We start from the raw sequence: 26,670 nt of genomic DNA on the forward strand, positions 1-26,670 counted from the left end.
TACCAGAACTTTTAGCACAGCTAAAACAACTGATTAAAATACATAGACAATTAGTCACATATGTAATGCGGACTTCAACAGTCCAACCAGCTATTAACATTCCACAGCTGACCCCTCATCAGGGGAACACAAATAAAATAACACCACAGAACATACAATCATGTCTGGGTAAAGTACCCATAAAACAGGAACAAATTCCATTCTGGTTAGCACAAAAAATCACTCAAATAGAGGCGGTATTTCCGGATACTACCGCTACTGAGAAACACAGAATCCTCACTATCTGCCTTCCAATGGGGATCGCACCACATGTGGAGGACTGTGACACTTGGGGCACAGTCTTTGCTTCCATTTACAAGAAAACACATGGTATTCCGTCCATGGCGGTAATACCCGATGTGCTAAGACAGATTCAAAATGAATACGGTCCAGAACCTACTTTAACTCTGGGTATGAAATTACTGAAAGACTTCAAGCAGGTCTCAGCTTTATTATTATCCAACATAAAAGGAGAAGCAGCATCTGTGGCGATCCGCCAGAAATTGAAAGAAACAGATATAGCAGAACAACCATTTGAACTTGCCAGGATCATAGAAAAATCCTATGTAGAGCTAGGAAGAGATAGTTTGGGTGGGAAACCAGTAAAACCCCAACTAACTGAAAATCCTGAAAAGATATTTATTAAAAATAATCTAAACACTCCAAAAAAGAGCTTGGATGGAAATAAACAATCCACTCCCAAACAAAAAAGATTCCAGTCGAGAGGAAGGTCTCCTCGGCGGGGAGAAAGATCTCCGGACCAAGGACACAAGTCTCCCCAGAGGGAGCCCTTTGAGAAAAGATACAACCTTAGAAATAGGAATAATTTGAAGAAACCTGATAGATATCAAGATATTGATACACGTCCCTCTCGATCTTTTCAGACTTCCTCGCAGAAATCGGAAAGAAGAGGACGGTCAGAACACAGGGAAGAGCACGTCAAGTCCAAAGACAAGGAACCTGCTCATCAAAGTAAAAAATTACAATTTCCAAAAAAGAAGGTAGCCAGTATTAAAATATTCAAGCATGCCGAGGATCCTGAGGACACAGCTGAAAAACAGAGAGTGGGCTCAGACAATGCTAGACAGCGCAGCAGAAGTGAGCATAGCTCGCAAGATCCTGATGAATCATCTGGAGACAGTGGACACGAATGAATACATTCAGGTGGAAACTGTAGATACTAGAGTTAGCAAACCTCATAAAATATACGAAATAACATTACGTATAGAGGGAGATAAGACTAGGAAAATAAGGGGTCTATTTTGGGATAACCTCTCCAAAGGCTATGACATCCTTTTAGCTGAAAAAGACTGGCCACCGGAGTTTGTCACAGAGTGCCCTCATGGTGAGGAAATGATTATGCCTGCCTTCTCAAATCACATTCCAATTCATACAAAATATACACTTGCAAGAAAGTGGGAAGTAGCCCAAGCACCTGCATTGTATAAAAACCATGTTGGATGGGATGAGGACTCTCCTCCTCACAAAATCCAGTTAAAATGTCAATCAACTGCACAGAGGCAGTACCCAATTAAGCAAGAAGCTAAAAAACAGGTTAGGGAGATCTTAGATCAACTTGAATACTAGGGGGTGATTGAAACTTGCACCTCACAAATGAACAATCCTTTGTTTCCTGTCTCCAAGCCAGACGATACGATTCATATTGTCTAGTTTTGGACTACAGACATCTAAACTCATGTTGCAAAACTTTTGCGGTACAAAACTCACATAGTACAGCACTAATGAATAACATCGTGCGCAAAAAATGCAAAACAACATTAGACATCTCTAATGGATTCTTTTGTCAAAACATAGTACCTGAAAGCAGGTATTTGACCGCTTTCTCAATAATGGGCTCGCAGAAAAATTCTGTCGACTCCCACAGGGGTTCAAGAACAGCCCAGGATTATTCTCAGCAAGAGTAACAGAGTTACTACAAATGTATGATGATGAGGCATTATCTTATGTCGATGACATCTATCTAACAGATGATGACTTGGATACTCACTTGAAAAGAGTGAACACCATAATACTTGGGTTCGCAGCAGAGGGTTACAAATTCAACTTTAAAAAGTCATGAATTGCCCATCTGACTGTCCTGTTTTTAGGATATGAATTATCAAGTGAAGGCAATAGCCTGGCAGACAATTTCTTAGAGAAATGTGCTGTAATCCAAGCACCAAGAACGCTGAAAAACTTACAATCAATTCTAGGTTTCCTGAATTTCGGAAGAACTTACATTCTAAATTATGCAGAGAGGGTTAAACCTCTCTATGAACTAATAAAACCAGATTTTAAAACAATCAATTGGACTCAAAAACACACAGAAATTTTGAGCTCATTGCAAACAGACATGTTAGCTAAAACAAAATTGCAAACACGCGATAACACACGCAACCTTGTGATCCGGGTCATCCCAGGAAGATGCGGATTCACATACCTAACCTCTAATGAGGGAGAAACGGTACCAATAGCATACAAATCACATTTGTACACAAAAGCTGAAATGAAATTTAGGTCAACTGAAAAAATTCTAACCGCGGTTCAGACTGCGGTAGCAAAAGAAAGAGCCCTAGCACAAGGTAAACGAATAATCATCGTTACACCAGTAACAGCTCTAGAAGCGGTAACAAAGGCAAGCATTCCAAATGCTAAAGCGCTACATCCTAGATGGATACAATGGGTTAATTCTCTTGCTGCAACAGACGTGGTCTACGAATTTGATCCTAATTTAAAAACACAAGAATTTCTCCAATATGAATTTGAATGTCCTCTGCCGACCGAAATCTTGCCTCTTGAACACTACGGCTGTATAATATATACAGACGGATCAGCACAGCCCGCAGTTGGGGGTAAACAAGCTTACAGTGCTGCATGCGCGATTGTTAAAGGTCGTTGGCACGAAGGAAAATTTAGACCACTGGTCACTAAAACACAATCTCTAGGAGATTGTACAGCTCAGCGAGCTGAACTACTAGCATTTAAGATGGCGCTTGAAAATATTGATCGCGAATTCCCCACACTCATAGTGTGCGACTCATATTATTGCGTTCAGTCTTACAATGAATACTTGCAGAATTGGGTTCTAAATGGTTTCAAAGATGCAAAGGGAGGCACAATCAAGCATAAAACGCTTTGGAAACAAGTAGTTCTTTTACAAAAGGAACTACAAAAGACTCACGTGATACATACACTGAGTCATGAACATGATGGCGTTCATGTTACAGGGAATTCATTGGCTGAGACAGCCACAGCGGAAGCAACTAAGCCGGCTTCCGTAGCTACAAAAAAGCGTTCAGGAAAATACATAGACGGGGAAACGAGGCTGGCGGTAAAAACATCATCAAAAAGCGACTTTGCAGCGCTACCCGTCAACTATCCACTCAATTATACATACATAATCGATGCAAACTCCGTTCCTTTTGCTCAAATCCCTGGAGTGGGGGATAGGGTAATTCCAAACACGAACAGGAGAGTATTGTTAATAGCAGACGCACATATGGGTGAGGGTCTAAGACACCTTAAGATTAAGGAATCTCTGAAAGAATTACAATCAATATAGTGGTGGCCAGGAATGAGCCTACAACATCACATATTCGCAATAAACTGCCCAGACTGCAACAGAGATCGCAGTGGCGAACCGGCCGGTGTATTGCCATGGCCCTTCGCTTAGATAAGACAATGCTATCTATATGCAAAAGCCAGTAGGAATAATGCGTCAAATTAACATAAAGAGACTAGTTTCACTTAAAATGTAGACCCCAGCTCTCGGCTGACGTCTGAACTGTTATAAAAGATTTGCGAGTCTATAACGGCATAGACGCAATTGTCATGCTACATTCTGAACAGGATCCTGCTTTTAGCTCTCAAGCTTATAAGGAGGCCATGACCAGCACGGGCATTGCATTGCGGTAATCTTATCACTTCCTTCCTGAGGGAAATGGGATGGTGGAAAGAAAAAACCGAGACATAAAGCAATCTATAACGGCAAAGGTATTAGGTTCGGGGGTTGGGTGGGTCAAACATTTAATAAGTGTCCAACGTAGTCTTAACAATCTGCCAAGAAATTCTCTAAAAGGTTTCAGTCCGTACGAACTATTGTTCGGGACTAGAATGCATATCCAGGACCTGGATAGTCAGACTTCAGTGGTAGAAGGAAAATGCTTTGATATCAAAGATCGTTTGGCTATTTTACAGGACTTAAATGAAACAAGAAAAGACCTGAGCAACATAAAGTTGAAACAACAGCCAACAGCCACTGAAGAGAAACCACCTGTCCCAGCAATGCCTGTCTGGATTCCAAAGATTGGGGATCTGGTCAGAGAGAAAATCGCGGTGAAGAAGGAATTTGGGCCTTCTTACAGAAAAGCAGTACCTGTCTTAGCTGTCAACGGAACAAGATCAGTTGTACTTCCGCCCCTTGCTGGTAAAAAGGAGAACCGAGTTGTACCCATCGACCTGGTTAAACCACAATCATGTGGCCAATAATAAGTAGTAGGCCAAGTGGACTTCCAAGAAATAGCAGAACACCAAAGTTTGCTACAAATCAAGAGATTCAAACTGAGAGACTAATCACATTTGATAAACCTACAGTGAATCAACGAGGACTATGCAACAAAGCCATGGAACGTATGCCTCTTAAAACCCAAATTGCAACAATTCGTCAAGAAACACCTGTCTACAACGATGTAGCCACAGACTATGCTAATGAAACAAAGAAAAATTCAGAAGCAATTCCAACAATTGAAAGAACTGCATCAGGCTACTTCATCAATTTCGATGACTTTTCTGAAGGATCCGAGCGAACCTGAGGAACAGCCAACAACAACGAAAACTTTTAAAGACAAAACTAAAGAACTCTTTCATCAACTACAAGTAACCTATCTGATTTCCCCATGGATTGAATTTTGGGTGGTGCTAGGTGTACTTTTCCTCCTGCTTTGGCTCATCATGGTGCTATGCTTGGGACACTTCATTGAGGGAAAATATATTACAATGGACACAGCAAGCCAGAATATCAACCTGGTCCTAAAGCCACACAAGTCTTCACACATCGAGAAAAGAGAACTTTCTTCAGTAAACTTCACAGCCAATCAGATACCCGGTGGGGTAGCATGGGACAAAACAGATTACGAAATATATGGCCCGGTCGAGCTCTTGAAGTATCCTCATCAGTTTAAGGTTTCATTAAGTGACTTCGTAAAACCGAGTACATTCTCTGATGATTGGGACTTTGAAAGTATTAATGATATGATGTCAGACTTAGTTATGTCAGCAAAATTTACAGAACATGATTATTTACAGGGTTCATCAAATTATGAACAGATGTACTGCTACAATCATTTTGCTAACCATTATTTGCATAAATCTGCTCAACCTAGAAATGTTTTAAATTATAATCAATGGGAACATTGTGCAACTCCACCAAAAGGTAGTTCAAAAAATTGTTATGAGAAATTCCCATACTTCTCAGGGTTTAACACAAGTGAAGCAGAAACGTTTTTTTTTTAAACTGTTAAATAAGACAGGAATGAAAACCATGCTAACAAATACAAAATTAATCTATTCAGAAACATTTTTTGAAAAAATGAACACATTTGGTTTTGATTTTTGGAAAAATAACATTGAAACAAAAACCATCTGGGGTACCAAAGATTGGCAAGTCCAAGGTATAGAATCATTATTCAGAGCCTGCATGATCCCAGAACAAATTATATTTTTGAATGACACAATTCAACAAACAACCTGTCTTGGCCTAGCCAAAATTAAAGACTCATACAAACCGTCTATTCCAAAGCCAACACCTGACAGTAATAGCACTACAGATGTTGAGATAGACGTATCCCATATTTTAAACCAAAACAGAACACATCCTGATTGGAAAAAATGGTTGATCTGGCCCACAGACACAAATAACTGTCAAGATAGATTCCTGAACAAAATACAGGGGTTCAAATTGACCAGGCTAGACCCTAGATACTCCCAGAGACAACATCCAGGGATAGTTACAACATACAGTGTAGGAAAACTCTGCCTTGAATGGCTACAGACATCCACACTGGCAGAAATTAAGCAACACTTAACTTTACTTAAAGAAGGTGCTGACTTGCAAGATTTCATTATGGGACCACCCAAACAGCGTCAAAAACGTTTCACAGCGGCCTCTATATATGCAGCTTATAACGAAGCTTGGAAAGAAACTCAAATTGAAACAGCAGAGAAATTACGGGAAATTGACCGTATTAATTTGTAAAAATCACTTTCCGTTGTTGACAATGGGTTAATGACTCTGTCTTCCAGAATATATTCACTGGACAGTATTGTATCATCTGCAATCGATATAATAGAGCAGGACTTACTAATGTTACAACATGGTCAGTCCCAATTGCGTTCTATTGTACAGCTTGGCTGGACGTTACAAAATCTGCGTTCAGGCTACGTGCCTTGGCGTTTAATCAACACAACGTCACTGTTCTCTATCTTTAACCTTACTGATATACAAATCAGCTTGGCACAAAAAGGAGCAGAGTATACCATTCTGAGCATTGAAAAACTTGAGAGATTACCATTGACAATGTCAGAACGACCTGTCATCGAATGGATAATACACGGAATCATAACTATTCCGATAACAACTTTCCAATTTCGATACTGCCAAAAGTATATACAGGCAGGCCAGTATGAAAGGTTGGGTAAAGGATACATTAAGTCATCATGGAAATTACCTTACACACACACATGTTATAGTGAAAAAGGACAGAATGTATTTCTTAGTGGTGATAATTGTGAAAAATCACTAAGTGGTATACTTCTGTGTCAAGGTATAAATCTACATGGGGCCTGTGAGGGGACTTCAAATAACCTTTCATGTCACCAGCTTGGCACACCTGCAACTCGAATAGAGCCATTCTTTAGACGGCTTTCGAACGGGAGCTACATTCTAATTGTAGACCACAGATGTTGTGGCTTGGTGCCAGGAAAAGCTTATCTTGTAAGCGTTTCGTCCATGGTCACTTGTTGTATGCAAGTATTGTATCCAAACGACACTCCAGACAGGGAGGGAAAAATTTGGCCCAGTTTGAAAATCTCTTCTATTCGAATTGATACTTTAAGCAGAATGAAGTCTGTTCTTCTACAGACGACTGTGCCCTTGACGTCATCAAAAGAAACGTATGATCTCCAGGTTGCAAGGACAACAACAGAGATACATGCACTATTATCAACAAATTGCCCCTTACTTTTCGCAGAAATGCTAAACCAAATCTTAAACATTTCAGATACGAATGGTATCCCGAGTGTATTTAAGACAATTTGTTCGGGACTGTTGACACCTTTCAAAGCAGTCCTGGGCATCTTTCCTAATTTTGTCCATTTGATCCTTGGCGGCCTTCCACTCCTGTTGGGACTCGTAGCAGGCATTTTATTTTTGATACTCCTGCTTCGTTATGGCAAGCCATGTCACAGACAAGACTCCAGCAACAATGGAAGAAACGATCCTAGCTATACGCTATCGGGACCGGATAACTAAAGTCCTTGGATTAGCCCGGCTAAGAGATCTGAATATGACCTGGTTTCTTTCATTCAGACCCATCTGGCAGAACTGTATCTTACCTGTGCTAAGATGTATGCTATGTGGAGAAGAATGCGTGTTGGACGTCTGTCTTACACTACAATCAGAAGTACCATTGGATACAGATACTTTGCTAAGTCCTGTAACGGCTCATGCATCGTGTTGTCCCCAGCGGTTACCCATCCCGATGACGGCATTCGTTGAGACTTCACCACTACGATTAAAGGGTAGTGAAGTGCAAGATGAGAGCAGCATCAACCAGGTACGACCTTCTGGGAGCAATGCTGATCAATACATCGATGATAGCAATCATTCTCACGACTGCACATTTGCGGCATTTTCCAACTTGGTCGAACTTTCACCTGAAGCGGTAAACTGCTTTTTTGAAAGTCTGTCTGAAATGATGTTCACCCCTGAACAAAAAGAATAACTTTTAAGCAAACGAGCACTCAGCGTTCCCTGAACTCTGATTTTGGCCTTCAGCTTTGAAAAACAAAAGCTTCTGAAAATATTTGGAACTGTTTTGGCTTCTTCCCCTGAAAAACGAATTATTTTTTTTCCCGATTCCAAAATATTTACCTTTTTTGGCACCCATCCTCTGCTTAAAGTAGAACTATTCTTAGAGAACAGAGCTTCTATTTTTAGGAACTCTAGAGACAATATATTACCTCAGCCTCTAGCATATTTACAAATAACTGTATTTGTATGTGATGAAATGGTCTCGCACTTTTCTTTTCTGTATTAAAAGCCATTTCATGTGTAATTTTCGCAAAATCATTCCGCTGACATATAGGCATCCTATTGTATGAATGATTACTCTGCTTGAAATACTGTACCTATAGTCATTTTTCGTGTATTTCGCATATGCCATTTCAGATGCAAAAAATGTATTTTGGGGTGGATCGGTATACACATGCACCGTTAGATATGTTTACTATTGCTTAGTTTAGTAATTATGGACATGAATTCGTGGAGTGGGTGTAGTGTGTTTATCTAGGTACCTGAATCGATATTCCTATTCTTTGCCCTTGTGTGGTTATAAATCAATAATATCCCTACAACGGCATAGAAACCCTTTTCATAATTCAGTCATAGCGCATACTGTCACATTAAGCAAGCCTATTCCTCCAGCCCCCTAGAAAGCACACTGAGTTTGTTAAACAAATCCAAGCCTCCAGCAACCTGGGAAATCCCCGCTGCCGTTGTTTTGATTTCATCCAAGAACTCATGTAAAACACTGTAAGAACGACCAGTTCTTAGTGACATCTTTTATTGACGTCTTATGTCCAGCCTTACGTCAAACCCGGCACCTTTCAGGTATAAATATACCAACGTTGCCTTAAGCAAAGACACGGTGGTGATGAATCTGGAGCAGCTACTACTTGCCCGAGAGCCCAGCTGATGCGAGAGCCCACGGACGCTGCCCCTCCCTTTTGACGCGCTGAGAAAGACGCTGTCTTTTCTCTTGCCGAGAAATCCAGCCTCCGGCGTTTCCAGCTTACCCTTGCGGGTGACTGGGATACCGAGTCCTGAGAGAGAGATACCAGCCCTCCTGCCTTCTAATACCCAGGTACTGAACTGACTAAACCCTTACAGAGAATTCTTGAGTCAGATCCTTGGCAAAACAAACTTAACTTAAACTGCTACTTACTTACTCCTTCCCACGTATTAGGCTTAGGTCAGGTACACCAGGGTAGGCATAGTTAGAAGCACCAGTTGAGTACGATTAGTCAATGTATATATGTATGTATCTATTTTATCCATTTTAAAGTATCATATGGCTAAGAAACCATATCAATGCTTTTACAGTATTATTTCATAATCCTGCTTTTACTGTATGCACTTTACTTAACTATAAGTATTGCAATTGTAGCAATTCATTTCTCTTGTATGAGGAAAGAGACTGCTCAATAAATAACACCTTTTATTGAAAACGCCCGTCTCTCTTTTTCTCTGCAATCTGGTGAAACTAAGTACGCACTTATTGACTGAGCGAAATAGCTGTCTTTTGTTTTCACACGACTCTAGAGATATACTCTTATTCAGGGAGAGCAAAGTTGTCATGTTTTATGGTTGTCAGAAACTAAATCCCTTCTTGTCTATCCAGGGAGGTTAAACTCCTCTTTGCTTATTCGAGAAAGTTTCTAGTGAACTCTGAGCTAGCTGGCAAAATACTTAAGTCTAATATAGTCAGTAGAGACCTAGTTAACCTCAGTCCTACGTCTACACTACTGAAGATATTATTCCAATGCGCAGAGCCTATTGGGACTATAGGAACTACACTATACCCTCATATGTCTGGGCACTGCTGGGAGTCCTGTGCACCCACCCTCATACTGTTGGGCACTGCTGGGAGTCCTGAGCACCCACCCCTAGTTTGTCTGGGCACTGCTAAGAGTCATATTCACCCACCCCTCATTTGTCCTGGCACTGCTGGGAGTCCTGTACACCCACCCCCATACTGTTGGGCACTGTTGGGAGTCATATCTACCCACCTCCATACTGGTGTACACTGCTGGGAGTCATATCCACCCACCCCACATATGTCTGGGCACTGCTGGGAGTCCTGTGCACCCACCCCCATACTGTTGGGCACTGCTGCGAGTCCTGTGCACTCACCCCTCATATGTCTGGGCACTGCTGGAAGTCCTGTGCACCCACCCCTCATATATCTGGGCACTGCTGGGAGTCATGTGCACACACCCCATACTGTTGGGCACTGCTGGGAGTCCTGTGCACCCAACCCTCATATGTCTGGGCACTGCTGGGAGTCATATCCACCCACCCCTCATATGTCTGGACACTGCTGGGAGTCCTGTGCACCCACCCCATACTGTTGGGCACTGCTGTGAGTCCTGTGCACCTACCCCTCATATGTCTGGGCACTGCTGGTATTCCTGTGTACCCACCCCCATACTGTTGGGCACTGCTGGGAGTCCTGTGCACCCACCCCTCATATGTCTGGGTACTGTTGGGAGTCCTGTGCATCCAACCCCATACTGTTGGGCACTGCTGGGAGTCCTGTGTACCCACCCCTCATATGTCTGGGCACTGCTGGGAGTCCTGTGCACCCACCCCCATACTGTTGGGCACTGCTGGGAGTCATATCCACCCACCCCCATGCGGTAGTGCACGGCTGGGAGTCATATCAACCCACCCCTATACTGTTGGCCACATGGGGTTGATGGCGTGTGTGTGCCTTGTATCACTATTGTGATAGTGCCGTATGCGAGCTCGTGACATGCACCATACCCCTAGATTCCTGGTGTGTGTGCACAATGTCTCACTATTGTAATCGTGCCATACGTGAGTGCACCCTACTACAACATTCCTGGCGAGCGTGCGCATCATATCAGTATTGCAATGATGCAAGCGCGTGAAATGCACCGTACCCCAACATTCACAGCATGTGTGTGCGGCTCGTATTACTATTGCAATGGTGCTAAACGCGACGTTCACTTGGCCACTGGATTCAAGATAGCCTGGCTGATGAGGATTATGAATCCGAAACCGGTCCCAGGATGCTTGTTTCTGGTCCAGGGAAGACATGGCTTGGCAGTTCGGGCCGGACTATTCCCAGGAGGCACAGGGTCAGACTGATTTGCATATAGCCATGTCTGAACTGGGGTGGCTGAGTGAACTAAAGAATGGTGATGGATTAAACCCAGATCAGTTGACTGGGGGTGAGTGTTTGATTTGTACAAACGCTCCGTCCATCATCCCCTTTTGTATCGCTTTGTTCGCCCTAAGTGTGGCAGGGTATGCTCAGACGTGAGTCCCTTGTTCACTTGGCCACTGGATTCAAGATAGCCTGGCTGATGAGGATTATGAATCCGAAACCGGTCCCAGGATGCTTGTTTCTGGTCCAGGGAAGACATGGCTTGGCAGTTCGGGCTGGACTGTTCCCAGGAGGCTCAGGGTCAGACTGATTTGCATATAGCCATGTCTGAACTGGGGTGGCTGAGTGAACTAAAGAATGGTGATGGATTAAACCCAGATCAGTTGACTGGGGGTGAGTGTTTGATTTGTACAAACGCTCCGTCCATCATCCCCTTTTGTATCGCTTTGTTCGCCCTAAGTGTGGCAGGGTATGCTCAGACGTGAGTCCCTTGTTCACTTGGCCACTGGATTCAAGATAGCCTGGCTGATGAGGATTATGAATCCGAAACCGGTCCCAGGATGCTTGTTTCTGGTCCAGGGAAGACATGGCTTGGCAGTTCGGGCTGGACTGTTCCCAGGAGGCACAGGGTCAGACTGATTTGCATATAGCCATGTCTGAACTGGGGTGGCTGAGTGAACTAAAGAATGGTGATGGATTAAACCCAGATCAGTTGACTGGGGGTGAGTGTTTGATTTGTACAAACGCTCCGTCCATCATCCCCTTTTGTATCGCTTTGTTCGCCCTAAGTGTGGCAGGGTATGCTCAGACGTGAGTCCCTTGTTCACTTGGCCACTGGATTCAAGATAACCTGGCTGATGAGGATTATGAATCCGAAACCGGTCCCAGGATGCTTGTTTCTGGTCCAGGGAAGACATGGCTTGGCAGTTCGGGCTGGACTGTTCCCAGGAGGCACAGGGTCAGACTGATTTGCATATAGCCATGTCTGAACTGGGGTGGCTGAGTGAACTAAAGAATGGTGATGGATTAAACCCAGATCAGTTGACTGGGGGTGAGTGTTTGATTTGTACAAACGCTCCGTCCATAATCCCCTTTTGTATCGCTTTTTTCACCCTAGGTGTGGCAGGTTATGCTCAGACGTGAGTCCCTTGTTCACTTGGCCACTGGATTCAAGATAGCCTGGCTGATGAGGATTATGAATCCGAAACCGGTCCCAGGATGCTTGTTTCTGGTCCAGGGAAGACATGGCTTGGCAGTTCGGGCTGGACTGTTCCCAGGAGGCACAGGGTCAGACTGATTTGCATATAGCCATGTCTGAACTGGGGTGGCTGAGTGAACTAAAGAATGGTGATGGATTAAACCCAGATCAGTTGACTGGGGGTGAGTGTTTGATTTGTACAAACGCTCCGTCCATCATCCCCTTTTGTATCGCTTTGTTCGCCCTAAGTGTGGCAGGGTATGCTCAGACGTGAGTCCCTTGTTCATTTGGCCACTGGATTCAAGATAGCCTGGCTGATGAGGATTATGAATCCGAAACCGGTCCCAGGATGCTTGTTTCTGGTCCAGGGAAGACATGGCTTGGCAGTTCGGGCTGGACTGTTCCCAGGAGGCTCAGGGTCAGACTGATTTGCATATAGCCATGTCTGAACTGGGGTGACTGAGTGAACTAAAGAATGGTGATGGATTAAACCCAGATCAGTTGACTGGGGGTGAGTGTTTGATTTGTACAAACGCTCCGTCCATCATCCCCTTTTGTATCGCTTTGTTCGCCCTAAGTGTGGCAGGGTATGCTCAGACGTGAGTCCCTTGTTCACTTGGCCACTGGATTCAAGATAGCCTGGCTGATGAGGTTTATGAATCCAAAACCGGTCCCAGGATGCTTGTTTCTGGTCCAGGGAAGACATGGCTTGGCAGTTCGGGCTGGACTGTTCCCAGGAGGCACAGGGTCAGACTGATTTGCATATAGCCATGTCTGAACTGGGGTGGCTGAGTGAACTAAAGAATAGTGATGGATTAAACCCAGATCAGTTGACTGGGGGTGAGTGTTTGATTTGTACAAACGCTCCGTCCATCATCCCCTTTTGTATCGCTTTGTTCGCCCTAAGTGTGGCAGGGTATGCTCAGACTCGAGTCCCTTGTTCACTAGGCCACTGGATTCAAGATAGCCTGGCTGATGAGGATTATGAATCCGAAACCGGTCCCAGGATGCTTGTTTCTGGTCCAGGGAAGACATGGCTTGGCAGTTCGGGCTGGACTGTTCCCAGGAGGCACAGGGTCAGACTGATTTGCATATAGCCATGTCTGAACTGGGGTGGCTGAGTGAACTAAAGAATGGTGATGGATTAAACCCAGATCAGTTGACTGGGGGTGAGTGTTTGATTTGTACAAACGCTCCGTCCATCATCCCCTTTTGTATCGCTTTGTTCGCCCTAAGTGTGGCAGGGTATGCTCAGACGTGAGTCCCTTGTTCACTTGGCCACTGGATTCAAGATAGCCTGGCTGATGAGGATTATGAATCCGAAACCGGTCCCAGGATGCTTGTTTCTGGTCCAGGGAAGACATGGCTTGGAAGTTCGGGCTGGACTGTTCCCAGGAGGCACAGGGTCAGACTGATTTGCATATAGCCATGTCTGAACTGGGCTGGCTGAGTGAACTAAAGATTGGTGATGGATTAAACCCAGATCAGTTGACTGGGGGTGAGTGTTTGATTTGTACAAACGCTCTGTCCATCATCCCCTTTTGTATCGCTTTGTTCGCCCTAAGTGTGGCAGGGTATGCTCAGACGTGAGTCCCTTGTTCACTTGGCCACTGGATTCAAGATAGCCTGGCTGATGAGGATTATGAATCCGAAACCGGTCCCAGGATGCTTGTTTCTGGTCCAGGGAAGACATGGCTTGGCAGTTCGGGCTGGACTGTTCCCAGGAGGCACAGGGTCAGACTGATTTGCATATAGCCATGTCTGAACTGGGGTGGCTGAGTAAACTAAAGAATGGTGATGGATTAAACCCAGATCAGTTGACTGGAGGTGAGTGTTTGATTTGTACAAACGCTCCGTCCATCATCCCCTTTTGTATCGCTTTGTTCGCCCTAAGTGTGGCAGGGTATGCTCAGACGTGAGTCCCTTGTTCACTTGGCCACTGGATTCAAGATAGCCTGGCTGATGAGGATTATGAATCCGAAACCGGTCCCAGGATGCTTGTTTCTGGTCCAGGGAAGACATGGCTTGGCAGTTCGGGCTGGACTGTTCCCAGGAGGCACAGGGTCAGACTGATTTGCATATAGCCATGTTTGAACTGGGGTGGCTGAGTGAACTAAAGAATGGTGATGGATTAAACCCAGATCAGTTGACTGGGGGTGAGTGTTTGATTTGTACAAACGCTCCGTCCATCATCCCCTTTTGTATCGCTTTGTTCGCCCTAAGTGTGGCAGGGTATGCTCAGACGTGAGTCCCTTGTTCACTTGGCCACTGGATTCAAGATAGCCTGGCTGATGAGGATTATGAATTCGAAACCGGTCCCAGGATGCTTGTTTCTGGTCCAGGGAAGACATGGCTTGGCAGTTCGGGCTGGAATGTTCCCAGGAGGCACAGGGTCAGACTGATTTGCATATAGCCATGTCTGAACTGGGGGGGCTGAGTGAACTAAAGAATGGTGATGGATTAAACCCAGATCAGTTGACTGGGGATGAGTGTTTGATTTGTACAAACGCTCCGTCCATCATCCCCTTTTGTATCGCTTTGTTCGCCCTAAGTGTGGCAGGGTATGCTCAGACGTGAGTCCCTTGTTCACTTGGCCACTGGATTCAAGATAGCCTGGCTGATGAGGATTATGAATCCGAAACCGGTCCCAGGATGCTTGTTTCTGGTCCAGGGAAGACATGGCTTGGCAGTTCGGGCTGGACTGTTCCCAGGAGGCACAGGATCAGACTGATTTGCATATAGCCATGTCTGAACTGGGGTGGCTGAGTGAACTAAAGAATGGTGATGGATTAAACCCAGATCAGTTGACTGGGGGTGAGTGTTTGATTTGTACAAACGCTCCGTCCATCATCCCCTGTTGTATCGCTTTGTTCGCCCTAAGTGTGGCAGGGTATGCTCAGATGTGAGTCCCTTGTTCACTTGGCCACTGGATTCAAGATAGCCTGGCTGATGAGGATTATGAATCCGAAACCGGTCCCAGGATGCTTGTTTCTGGTCCAGGGAAGACATGGCTTGGCAGTTCGGGCTGGACTGTTCCCAGGAGGCACAGGGTCAGACTGATTTGCATATAGCCATGTCTGAACTGGGGTGGCTGAGTGAACTAAAGAATGGTGATGGATTAAACCCAGATCAGTTGACTGGGGGTGAGTGTTTGATTTGTACAAACGCTCCGTCCATCATCCCCTTTTGTATCGCTTTGTTCGCCCTAAGTGTGGCAGGGTATGCTCAGACGTGAGTCCCTTGTTCACTTGGCCACTGGATTCAAGATAGCCTGGCTGATGAGGATTATGAATCCGAAACCGGTCCCAGGATGCTTGTTTCTGGTCCAGGGAAGACATGGCTTGGCAGTTCGGGCTGGACTGTTCCCAGGAGGCACAGGGTCAGACTGATTTGCATATAGCCATGTCTGAACTGGGGTGGCTGAGTGAACTAAAGAATGGTGATGGATTAAACCCAGATCAGTTGACTGGGGGTGAGTGTTTGATTTGTACAAATGCTCCGTCCATGGATTCAAGATAGCCTGGCTGATGAGGATTATGAATCCGAAACCGGTCCCAGGATGCTTGTTTCTGGTCCAGGGAAGACATGGCTTGGCAGTTCGGGCTGGACTGTTCCCAAGAGGCACAGGGTCAGACTGATTTGCATATAGCCATGTCTGAACTGGGGTGGCTGAGTGAACTAAAGAATGGTGATGGATTAAACCCAGATCAGTTGACTGGGGGTGAGTGTTTGATTTGTACAAACGCTCCGTCCATCATCCCCTTTTGTATCGCTTTGTTCGCCCTAAGTGTGGCAGGGTATGCTCAGACGTGAGTCCCTTGTTCACTTGGCCACTGGATTCAAGATAGCCTGGCTGATGAGGATTATGAATCCGAAACCGGTCCCAGGATGCTTGTTTCTGGTCCAGGGAAGACATGGCTTGGCAGTTCGGGCTGGACTGTTCCCAGGAGGCACAGGGTCAGACTGATTTGCATATAGCCATGTCTGAACTGGGGTGGCTGAGTGAACTAAAGAATGGTGATGGATTAAACCCAGATCAGTTGACTGGGGGTGAGTGTTTGATTTGTACAAACGCTCCGTCCATCATCCCCTTTTGTATCGCTTTGTTCGCCCTAAGTGTGGCAGGGTATGCTCAGACGTGAGTCCCTTGTTCACTTGGCCACCGGATTCAAGATAGCCTGGCTGATGAGGATTATGAATCCGAAACAGGTCCCAGGATGCTTGTTTCTGGTCCAGGGAAGACATGGCTTGGCAGTTCGGGCTGGACTGTTCCCAGGAGGCACAGGGTCAGACTGATTTGCATATAGCCATGTCTGAACTGGGGTGGCTGAGTGAACTAAAGAATGGTGGTGGATTAAACCCAGATCAGTTGACTGGGGGTGAGTGTTTGATTTGTACAAACGCTCCGTCCATCATCCCCTTTTGTATCGCTTTGTTCGCCCTACGTGTGGCAGGGTATGCTCAGATGTGAGTCCCTTGTTCACTTGGCCACTGGATTCAAGAAAGCCTGGCTGATGAGGATTATGAATCCGAAACCGGTCCCAGGATGCTTGTTTCTGGTCCAGGGAAGACATGGCTTGGCAGTTCGGGCTGGACTGTTCCCAGGAGGCACAGGGTCAGACTGATTTGCATATAGCCATGTCTGAACTGGGGTGGCTGAGTGAACTAAAGAATGGTGATGGATTAAACCCAGATCAGTTGACTGGGGGTGAGTGTTTGATTTGTTCAAACGCTCCGTCCATCATCCCCTTTTGTATCGCTTTGTTCGCCCTAAGTGTGGCAGGGTATGCTCAGACGTGAGTCCCTTGTTCACTTGGCCACTGGATTCAAGATAGCCTGGCTGATGAGGATTATGAATCCGAAACCGGTCCCAGGATGCTTGTTTCTGGTCCAGGGAAGACATAGCTTGGCAGTTCGGGCTGGACTGTTCCCAGGAGGCACAGGGTCAGACTGATTTGCATATAGCCATGTCTGAACTGGGGTGGCTGAGTGAACTAAAGAATGGTGATGGATTAAACCCAGATCAGTTGACTGGGGGTGAGTGTTTGATTTGTAAAAACGCTCCGTCCATTATCCCCTTTTGTATCGCTTTGTTCGCCCTAAGTGTGGCAGGGTATGCTCAGACGTGAGTCCCTTGTTTACTTGGCCACTGGATTCAAGAGAGCCTGGTTGATGAGGATTATGAATCCGAAACCGGTCCCAGGATGCTTGTTTCTGGTCCAGGGAAGACATGGCTTGGCAGTTCGGGCTGGACTGTTCCCAGGAGGCACAGGGTCAGACTGATTTGCATATAGCCATGTCTGAACTGGGGTGGCTGAGTGAACTAAAGAATGGTGATGGATTAAACCCAGATCAGCTGACTGGGGGTGAGTGTTTGATTTGTACAAACGCTCCGTCCATCATCCCCTTTTGTATCGCTTTGTTCGCCCTAAGTGTGGCAGGGTATGCTCAGACGTGAGTCCCTTGTTCACTTGGCCACTGGATTCAAGATAGCCTGGATGATGAGGATTATGAATCCGAAACCGGTCCCAGGATGCTTGTTTCTGGTCCAGGGAAGACATGGCTTGGCAGTTCGGGCTGGACTGTTCCCAGGAGGCACAGGGTCAGACTGATTTGCATATAGCCATGTCTGAACTGGGGTGGCTGAGTGAACTAAAGAATGGTGATGGATTAAACCCAGATCAGTTGAATGGGGGTGAGTGTTTGATTTGTACAAACGCTCCGTCCATCATCCCCTTTTGTATCGCTTTGTTCGCCCTAAGTGTGGCAGGGTATGCTCAGACGTGAGTCCCTTGTTCACTTGGCCACTGGATTCAAGATAGCCTGGCTGATGAGGATTATGAATCCGAAACCGGTCCCAGGATGCTTGTTTCTGGTCCAGGGAAGACATGGCTTGGCAGTTCGGGCTGGACTGTTCCCAGGAGGCACAGGGTCAGACTGATTTGCATATAGCCATGTCTGAACTGGGGTGGCTGAGTGAACTAAAGAATGGTGATGGATTAAACCCAGATCAGTTGACTGGGGGTGAGTGTTTGATTTGTACAAACGCTCCGTCCATCATCCCCTTTTGTATCGCTTTGTTCGCCCTAAGTGTGGCAGGGTATGCTCAGACGTGAGTCCCTTGTTCACTTGGCCACTGGATTCAAGATAGCCTGGCTGATGAGGATTATGAATCCGAAACCGGTCCCAGGATGCTTGTTTCTGGTCCAGGGAAGACATGGCTTGGCAGTTCGGGCTGGACTGTTCCCAGGAGGCACAGGGTCAGACTGATTTGCATATAGCCATGTCTGAACTGGGGTGGTTGAGTGAACTAAAGAATGGTGATGGATTAAACCCAGATCAGTTGACTGGGGGTGAGTGTTTGATTTGTACAAACGCTCCGTCCATCATCCCCTTTTGTATCGCTTTGTTCGCCCTAAGTGTGGCAGGGTATGCTCAGATGTGAGTCCCTTGTTCACTTGGCCACTGGATTCAAGATAGCCTGGCTGATGAGGATTATGAATCCGAAACCGGTCCCAGGATGCTTGTTTCTGGTCCAGGGAAGACATGGCTTGGCAGTTCGGGCTGGACTGTTCCCAGGAGGCACAGCTCCAGACTGATTTGCATATAGCCATGTCTGAACTGGGGTGGCTGAGTGAACTAAAGAATGGTGATGGATTAAACCCAGATCAGTTGACTGGGGGTGAGTGTTTGATTTGTACAAACACTCCGTCCATCATCCCCTTTTGTATCGCTTTGTTCGCCCTAAGTGTGGCAGGGTATGCTCAGACGTGAGTCCCTTGTTCACTTGGCCACTGGATTCAAGATAGCCTGGCTGGTGAGGATTATGAATCTGAAACCGGTCCCAGGATGCTTGTTTCTGGTCCAGGGAAGACATGGCTTGGCAGTTCGGGCTGGACTGTTCATAGGAGGCACAGGGTCAGACTGATTTGCATATAGCCATGTCTGAACTGGGGTGGCTGAGTGAACTAAAGAATGGTGATGGATTAAACCCAGATCAGTTGACTGGGGGTGAGTGTTTGATTTGTACAAACGCTCCATCTATCATCCCCATTTGTATCGCTTTGTTTGCCCTAAGTGTGGCAGGGTATGCTCAGAAGTGAGTCCCTTGTTCACTTGGCCACCTGATTCAAGATAGCCTGGCTGATGAGGATTATGAATCCGAAACCGGTCCCAGGATGCTTGTTTCTGGTCCAGGGAAGACATAGCTTGGCAGTTCGGGCTGGACTGTTCCCAGGAGGCACAGGGTCAGACTGATTTGCATATAGCCATGTCTGAACTGGGGTGGCTGAGTGAACTAAAGAATGGTGATGGATTAAACCCAGATCAGTTGACTGGGGGTGAGTGTTTGATTTGTACAAACGCTCCGTCCATCATCCCCTTTTGTATCGCTTTGTTCGCCCTAAGTGTGGCAGGGTATGCTCAGACGTGAGTCCCTTGTTTACTTGGCCACTGGATTCAAGATAGCCTGGTTGATGAGGATTATGAATCCGAAACCGGTCCCAGGATGCTTGTTTCTGGTCCAGGGAAGACATGGCTTGGCAGTTCGGGCTGGACTGTTCCCAGGAGGCACAGGGTCAGACTGATTTGCATATAGCCATGTCTGAACTGGGGTGGCTGAGTGAACTAAAGAATGGTGATGGATTAAACCCAGATCAGCTGACTGGGGGTGAGTGTTTGATTTGTACAAACGCTCCGTCCATCATCCCCTTTTGTATCGCTTTGTTCGCCCTAAGTGTGGCAGGGTATGCTCAGACGTGAGTCCCTTGTTCACTTGGCCACTGGATTCAAGATAGCCTGGCTGATGAGGATTATGAATCCGAAACCGGTCCCAGGATGCTTGTTTCTGGTCCAGGGAAGACATGGCTTGGCAGTTCGGGCTGGGCTGTTCCCAGGAGGCACAGGGTCAGACTGATTTGCATATAGCCATGTCTGAACTGGGGTGGCTGAGTGAACTAAAGAATGGTGATGGATTAAACCCAGATCAGTTGACTGGGGGTGAGTGTTTGATTTGTACAAACGCTCCATCCATCATCCCCTTTTGTATCGCTTTGTTCGCCCTAAGTGTGGCAGGGTATGCTCAGACGTGAGTCCCTTGTTCACTTGGCCACTGGATTCAAGATAGCCTGGCTGGTGAGGATTATGAATCCGAAACCGGTCCCAGGATGCTTGTTTCTGGTCCAGGGAAGACATGGCTTGGCAGTTCGGGCTGGACTGTTCCTAGGAGGCACAGGGTCAGACTGATTTGCATATAGCCATGTCTGAACTGGGGTGGCTGAGTGAACTAAAGAATGGTGATGGATTAAACCCAGATCAGTTGACTGGGGGTGAGTGTTTGATTTGTACAAACGCTCCGTCCATCATCCCCTTTTGTATCGCTTTGTTCGCCCTAAGTGTGGCAGGGTATGCTCAGACGTGAGTCCCTTGTTCACTTGGCCACTGGATTCAAGAAAGCCTGGTTGATGAGGATTATGAATCTGAAACCGGTCCCAGGATGCTTGTTTCTGGTCCAGGGAAGACATGGCTTGGCAGTTCGGGCTGGACTGTTCCCAGGAGGCACAGGGTCAGACTGATTTGCATATAGCCATGTCTGAACTGGGGTGGCTGAGTGAACTAAAGAATGGGGATGGATTAAACCCAGATCAGCTGACTGGGGGTGAGTGTTTGATTTGTACAAACGCTCCGTCCATCATCCCCTTTTGTATCGCTTTGTTCGCCCTAAGTGTGGCAGGGTATGCTCAGACGTGAGTCCCTTGTTCACTTGGCCACTGGATTCAAGATAGCCTGGCTGATGAGGATTATGAATCCGAAACCGGTCCCAGGATGCTTGTTTCTGGTCCAGGGAAGACATGGCTTGGCAGTTCGGGCTGGACTGTTCCCAGGAAGCACAGGGTCAGACTGATTTGCATATAGCCATGTCTGAACTGGGGTGGCTGAGTGAACTAAAGAATGGTGATGGATTAAACCCAGATCAGTTGACTGGGGGTGAGTGTTTGATTTGTACAAACGCTCCGTCCATCATCCCCTTTTGTATCGCTTTGTTCGCCCTAAGTGTGGCAGGGTATGCTCAGACGTGAGTCCCTTGTTCACTTGGCCACTGGATTCAAGATAGCCTGGCTGATGAGGATTATGAATCCGAAACCGGTCCCAGGATGCTTGTTTCTGGTCCAGGGAAGACATGGCTTGGCAGTTCGGGCTGGACTGTTCCCAGGAAGCACAGGGTCAGACTGATTTGCATATAGCCATGTCTGAACTGGGGTGGCTGAGTGAACTAAAGAATGGTGATGGATTAAACCCAGATCAGTTGACTGGGGGTGAGTGTTTGATTTGTACAAACGCTCCGTCCATCATCCCCTTTTGTATCGCTTTGTTCGCCCTAAGTGTGGCAGGGTATGCTCAGACGTGAGCCCCTTGTTCACTTGGCCACTGGATTCAAGATAGCCTGGCTGAAGAGGATTATGAATCCGAAACCGGTCCCAGGATGCTTGTTTCTGGTCCAGGGAAGACATGGCTTGTCAGTTCGGGCTGGACTGTTCCCAGGAGGCACAGGGTCAGACTGATTTGCATATAGCCATGTCTGAACTGGGGTGGCTGAGTGAACTAAAGAATGGTGATGGATTAAACCCAGATCAGTTGACTGGGGGTGAGTGTTTGATTTGTACAAACGCTCAGTCCATCATCCCCTTTTGTATCGCTTTGTTCACCCTAAGTGTGGCAGGGTATGCTCAGACGTGAGTCCCTTGCTCACTTGGCCACTGGATTCAAGATAGCCTGGCTGATGAGGATTATGAATCCGAAACCGGTCCCAGGATGCTTGTTTCTGGTCCACGGAAGACATGGCTTGGCAGTTCGGGCTGGACTGTTCCCAGGAGGCACAGGGTCAGACTGATTTGCATATAGCCATGTCTGAACTGGGGTGGCTGAGTGAACTAAAGAATGGTGATGGATTAAACCCAGATCAGTTGACTGGGGGTGAGTGTTTGATTTGTACAAACGCTCCGTCCATCATCCCCTTTTGTATCGCTTTGTTCGCCCTAAGTGTGGCAGGGTATGCTCAGACGTGAGTCCCTTGTTCACTTGGCCACTGGATTCAAGATAGCCTGGCTGATGAGGATTATGAATCCGAAACTGGTCCCAGGATGCTTGTTTCTGGTTCAGGTAAGACATGGCTTGGCAGTTCGGGCTGGACTCTCCCCAGGAGGCACAGGGTCAGACTGATTTGCATATAGCCATGTCTGAACTGGGGTGGCTGAGTGAACTAAAGAATGGTGATGGATTAAACCCAGATCAGTTGACTGGGGGTGAGTGTTTGATTTGTACAAACGCTCCGTCCATCATCCCCTTTTGTATCATCTCCTTTTGTATCGCTATACGCGAGCGTGTAAGATGTACCGTACAAGTACACTTCCGTTGTTGCGGTACGTTGTTCTCACCGTATGCGCCGTCGTCGGTTTCTGTGCACCAGGTCGTAATCGTACAGGACTGGGATGACATAGACGATGGGGTTCATGGCGTGTATGTCGCGGACCAGGGATGGGAGTCGGGCCGGACTCTGCTTTTACGGACATTTTGAGCTCTCGTAGAAAAAGTGTTGTACGGAATGTCGCAGAGACGGAACGTACTTGCTGGGCTGGAAACTACTGCTTGATTACGTACGGACGTCATGTGATGTCTCTTCCGGATACAAATGGTACGTATATATGAGTCATATGGTTTTTGGAAAGAATCGTACGGAGATCAGCGTTGGATCCAAATCGTACTTCATCGTACCTACGGGGACATAGAAGGTGTACGATTCGTACGGGAAATACGCTCCGTACAGTTATTCGTAGGGGATTTTACCGAATCGGAATCGGCCACTAAATGTATTTGTTTAATTAATTTCGTATTAAATTATGTATATTATTATTAATGGTAAATAATATAAAATATTTTAAACTAGGTTTACTATATTTGTAAGTATTATTTAATGTATTTTACATATTTTTTTAATTTAAAAAACATTTTTTTCAAAACAATATTTTTGACATCAATACTTTTTTGGGGGATATTTTAGACTTACCTTGTTGTAGATAGGATGTCGATATTGTTGACATTGACATTATTGCTCTGATACTTTTGTACCTCGATTGTTTGTCTTTCGATATTTTGTCAGAAATTCCATGTCAATGGTTCCTATGCTTCCTACTGTTCTCCTGAGTCCTGCTTCCGTCCCTAATATGCTGCTTGTTTATGTCCTGCTCCTGTTTACCCTACCACCTGTATTCCAGTTGCTCTCTCCAGCGATTACCACATCCTTGAGCTTTTTTACCAAGTTGGCTTTTTCCTTTATACAAGGGCTTCTGTAAAGGTAAGCAACAAGGCAAAAAAGGCGGCGTTACAGAACATATTTTCCTTATGGGGCACAGATAAGACACAGACCTTCCAGGGCTGACTTCATCACCTCTGGTATGTGCTAGGTATGGGGCTGCTATCACAGATGTGTGGCGACCCTTTGTCACTTTATTATGTTCTGAATTTCGTAAACTATCTTGCCCTTGATACCTGCGGATTTTGCGCCTCCTGCACTGAACCCAGATGCAACCCATACATCACCATATTGAGCAACAATGTGCTGAGCCCAATTTACATGTTCATGTATAAGAAGTTTGTATGGGGGAGGACATGGGAGGGGGTGGGGAGGGATGGTGGTGGAAGGGTTGGAGGAACGTTTATTTCAGTTTTATTTGATGCTCTGTGAAGCACTCACATGGTTACCAATCTATGATCTGGGTTTCATTCTCACTGCATCTTGTTTGTTGTTACATCAATAAGAAGACTGGGGCTTTTTGTGAAAGGCACTATCTGCTTAGTCACTTTATAGAGTTGGCAGCATCGTGGCTACTGGAAGGAGTCACGCACACCTCTGGCAGACCAAGGCCATGAATACATTTGGAAGTCTGCTTTCATCAAGCTCAAAAGTCCTTAGCCAGGCATGGTTCTCTTGAGCCTGACAATGTGATGTCATTGAAGATGTCATGATGTAAGGTCATAATCAGTGTATATCTAGGACTCAAGTAATAGTTAGCTTAGTCACCTATAGCTAGTGAATTTTGGTATTTCTTTTGTTTTAAAACTTTAACCATTGCTTTTTAAGTGAATTTCTGGGGTGTTTTAGTATAAGCTAAAAGGTTAGGGTCTATTTTAAATGCTGGTGGTATGCACACTTAATCGCATCAATGACGGAGTATACATACTGCAAAAATGAATGTCGGCCAGCCAGATTTAAATGCGTTTGAAACTTCAGTTTGGGTATGACACTGACTACTCCATCACTGCCACAGCCAAACCTCATTGATGGCCCGATGAAGTAAGGGCCATCAGAAAAATGGTGACATGTCTGCTCAACCGATCAAGGGGCCAGTTGTAGGTAAAAAATATTTACCGATCCTTAATTACCGATTTTTACCGAATCGGTAAATAAGAATCGGTAAATAAGAAGGGGGGGTATGTAGGAACATCCAGATGTTCCAATTACCGAATCGGTAAGAATCGGTAAATAAGAATCGGTAAATATAGAATCTGTAATTACCAATCGGTATTTACCGATCGGTATGGCCAATGCATTCCTATGGGGCAAAAGTCCCATAGGAAAGCATTGGAAATACGGATCGGTAATTACCGATCGGTAAATACCGATCGGTAAATACCGATCGGTATTTCCCGCGTCGGCCAGCAACCAAAAGTGAAACTCAACACAAACAGCCAATCAGGTGCAACCACCCTCCCCCTTCCTGGCAGGAAGTGTGCACACAGGCAGCTGCAACTAATTAGAAGGTTCTGGAAAGGCAGTTGGAGCAGAGAGACTGGGAGCAGCAGCAGCAGCAGGCAGAGCTCGTGAATTGAGAACACTTTAAAATGGAAAGCAGCAGAGAAAGTGAGCAAGCAGAAAGGAAAAGGAAACTGAAGTTCAGTAGTACTGAATTACAGGTGCTTGTTGAGGAGGTGGTCAAGGTACACCACAGACTTTTTGGAAAACTGTCCCTCACTGTGCCAGAATCCACAAAAAGGAAAATATGGCTGGACATCCTAGATAAAGTGAATGCTGTGGGAGTGACCACCAGAGTGACAGAAGACTTAAAGAAGAGGTTCTATGACCTAAGGAGCCTCACAAAGAAAAAATTGGCTGATCGCCACAAACAGTCACAGAAAACAGGTGGAGGAAAGAACACAGCACCCCCACTCACCGAGCTTGAGGAGCTGGTAGCCACAACCCTTGAGACTGAAAGTGTCCATGGACTGGGAGAAGTGGACAGCTCTGCTAAATCTGCAAAAACAAAAGGTAAGATGCATGCACAGCAATCCCCCTCCCACCCCCATCCATCCCTCACCCCTTGCAGCTCAGTTACCCCAGTCCCATGGTTTGTGTGCAAAACTGTAGCAAAGCATCATGGTACATGTAGTCAGTCTTTGAAAGAACATGTGACATAGCACTGTAACCAACAAGTAATTTAAATGTTTGCAGACAAAATGAAGGGCAGGCAGCATGTTCAAAGTGCAAATTGATATGTTTAATTGTAGTGGCTGTGACACATTAGCACCTAGCTGATATGTGCCCATATGTCCACAGGTCACACATCCAGAAGGCAGTCCGAGGAGGCAGAAGGCACGGCACCCCAGAGGGATGACAGTCAGGATCCAGGGCCCAGTGCATCCCAGGACACAGGGGTTCCGAGTGGGCAGCCACCCTCCCAAGCAACAGACATCAGTGAGGAAATGCATGGATCCCCAATTCCCTCACAGTCACCACTATTGGTGTCATCACCAGAAATGCCTGCATCCCTTGAATTGGTAACACCTGTTGCACACCCTAGCAGGAGGCATGTTGTTTCCCCACTGCTGCAAATGGAGATAGGTGCTGAGGAAATGGTGGGTGTAGAGTCACATGACTTGTCTGAGGCTGACATCACTGCCACACTGCAGCCCGGCACAGAGCCTGTACCACCTACCACTAGAAGGCGCACAGTCCAAGGAAGGGGTGCAGGTGCACGTGGGGAGGGGTCCAGTGTCTTCCAAGGCCTGGAGGGATCGATGGTCAGGATCCAGAGGATGCAGGGCAAGGGCATCATGGCCTGTCAGAGACAAATGAGAAACATGAACATTAACATTCAGGACATTGGCAAGGGCATACAAGAGCTTGTGGAGGTGAACAAGTGCATGGCAACAGGCATACAGCAACTGTGCACTAAACTTGACTCTGAAATT

The sequence above is a fragment of the Lissotriton helveticus genome, chromosome 1_1 (genome assembly GCF_964261635.1).
Source record: "Lissotriton helveticus chromosome 1_1, aLisHel1.1, whole genome shotgun sequence".
NCBI lineage: Eukaryota > Metazoa > Chordata > Amphibia > Caudata > Salamandridae > Lissotriton > Lissotriton helveticus.